This window comes from Anastrepha ludens, unplaced genomic scaffold (assembly GCF_028408465.1).
Source record: "Anastrepha ludens isolate Willacy unplaced genomic scaffold, idAnaLude1.1 ptg000130l, whole genome shotgun sequence".
Taxonomy (NCBI): Eukaryota; Metazoa; Arthropoda; class Insecta; order Diptera; family Tephritidae; genus Anastrepha; species Anastrepha ludens.
Genome location: NW_026530093.1, coordinates 15,001 through 17,500, shown reverse-complemented (window position 1 = coordinate 17,500; position 2,500 = coordinate 15,001). Strand labels below are relative to the sequence as shown.

General features: G+C 29.1%; 1 non-coding gene and 1 pseudogene across 1 annotated transcript; both read right to left on the bottom strand.

The window, feature by feature from the left end:
- Positions 1-1,567, bottom strand: part of LOC128871292 (large subunit ribosomal RNA) — a 4,515-nt pseudogene extending 2,948 nt beyond the window's left edge.
- Positions 1,568-2,005: 438 nt separating this feature from the next.
- Positions 2,006-2,186, bottom strand: LOC128871290 (5.8S ribosomal RNA). Its single transcript, XR_008455863.1, has one exon. It is a non-coding gene; the product is annotated as a 5.8S ribosomal RNA (ribosomal RNA).
- Between the last annotated feature and the right edge of the window lie 314 nt (positions 2,187-2,500).

The window sequence follows — 2,500 nt, the reverse complement described above, 5'->3', positions numbered from 1 at the left end:
TTAGCGGTAATGTATAGGTATACAACTTAAGCGCCATCCATTTTAAGGGCTAGTTGCTTCGGCAGGTGAGTTGTTACACACTCCTTAGCGGATTACGACTTCCATGTCCACCGTCCTGCTGTTTTAAGCAACCAACGCCTTTCATGGTATCTGCATGAGTTGTTAATTTAGGCACCGTAACATTACGTTTGGTTCATCCCACAGCGCCAGTTCTGCTTACCAAAAGTGGCCCACTGGGCACATTATATCATAACCTCAACCTTCATATCAAGAAAGGTGAGGTTCTTACCCATTTAAAGTTTGAGAATAGGTTAAAATCGTTTCGACCCTAAGGCCTCTAATCATTCGCTTTACCAGATAAGATTATTTTATATAATTTTTAAATGCACCAGCTATCCTGAGGGAAACTTCGGAGGGAACCAGCTACTAGATGGTTCGATTGGTCTTTCGCCCCTATACTCAATTCTGACAATCGATTTGCACGTCAGAACTGTTTCGGTCTTCCATCAGGGTTTCCCCTGACTTCAACCTGATCAAGTATAGTTCACCATCTTTCGGGTCACAACATATATGCTCAAGGTACGCTCCAGTTAGAGGTATAAATAATAATAAATTATCATTATACATAACTATATGGAACGCCCCGGGATTGAATTAATTGACTATTTAAGAAAATAGACTAAAAATTAATCCCATTATATTTTTAAGTTAAGTTAATTATGCCATTAAGTTTAATATAACTCAATGACTTGCACATATGTTAGACTCCTTGGTCCGTGTTTCAAGACGGGTCCCGAAGGTATCCTGAATCTTTCGCATTGTTAATCATATAAATGCATACAAATAAATATTAATATCATAGATATTAAATTTTTTGTAAAATTCAAAAAATGAATTTTAGCATTATATATAATAAAATCTATCAACACTTTATCAAATCATTAGTATTTATTCTATGTTAATATGCTTAAAAAGCAAATTAATTTAAATAAACTTAATATCACCAATGATCTTTTGATAAATACTTTATTATGTTAATAGATTACAATGTCCTTATATGAAAAAAATGCACATTATTTTTAATTATTTAATGATGAATTTTTCATAATGGATATTCAGGTTCATCGGGCTTAACCTCTAAGCAGTTTCACGTACTATTTAACTCTCTATTCAGAGTTCTTTTCAACTTTCCCTCACGGTACTTGTTTACTATCGGTCTCATGGTTATATTTAGTTTTAGATGGAGTTTACCACCCACTTAGTGCTGCACTATCAAGCAACACGACTCTTTGGAAATATCTTTCTAGTAATCATTAACGTTATACGGGCCTGGCACCCTCTATGGGTAAATGGCCTCATTTAAGAAGGACTTAAATCGTTAATTTCTCATACTAGATATTAAGATATTCCATACACTGCATCTCACATTTGACATATAGACAAAGTGACTTAGTGCTGAACTATTTTCTTTTCGCTCGCCGCTACTAAGAAAATCCTTGTTAGTTTCTTTTCCTCCCCTCATTAATATGCTTAAATTCAGGGGGTAATCCCATATGAGTTGAGGTTGTTTTAAAATATTTTTTATCTTCTCACAATTTAATAAATAATTATATCATCTTTTCATCTCTATTTTTCTTTTTTCCTTTTATATAAATATATATTATAAATAATAATTATGTAAAATGAGGCAATTCTAGAATAAAAAAAATTAATTTTTATGCTAGACATTCCTCCTTTAATTACATATATAAATTAATATTTTATATATATATAAATAATATGAAAATTTTTTAAAGAGAATACTTAGATTCAAAATTTTTTTTATTTCATTTTATTTGAGAGGATTTTTTTTTTTTAAGAATATATTAATAAATAAAAAATTCATTATATATCTTTATTTTTTTGCTATTAATATTATGAATTATTTAAAATCCAATAATATACACATTTGCTTAAATTCAATTATTTTTATAAAAGAATAAGCAACTTATTTAGCATAGTCTTACAACCCTCAACCATATGTAGTCCAAGCAGTACTTTAAAATTTAATTTAATGTACATAACAGCATGGACTGCGATATGCGTTCAAAATGTCGATGTTCATGTGTCCTGCAGTTCACACGATGACGCACAGTTTGCTGCGTTCTTCATCGACCCATGAGCCAAGTGATCCACCGCTTAGAGTATTTTTTTATTTATTTTTATTTATAACAAATGTCAATTTTTTTTTGCATATATTAATTGAAAGAGTAAAATTAAATAATAATAATAATAAAATATAAATTGATTTTCTTTCAATAATATATATCAAATATATTTAACTCTAAACATTTTTATTAAGTTGCGAATGTCTTAGTTCAACAATAATACAGTGGTGGTATTTATTATGTTTGATTATTTTGTATTTTTTTAATCATTTTATTTATATATAAATATAATAATAAATATATACCACTTTTGTTATTGTGAACAAATTAACTTATCATTCAATCAAATGAAT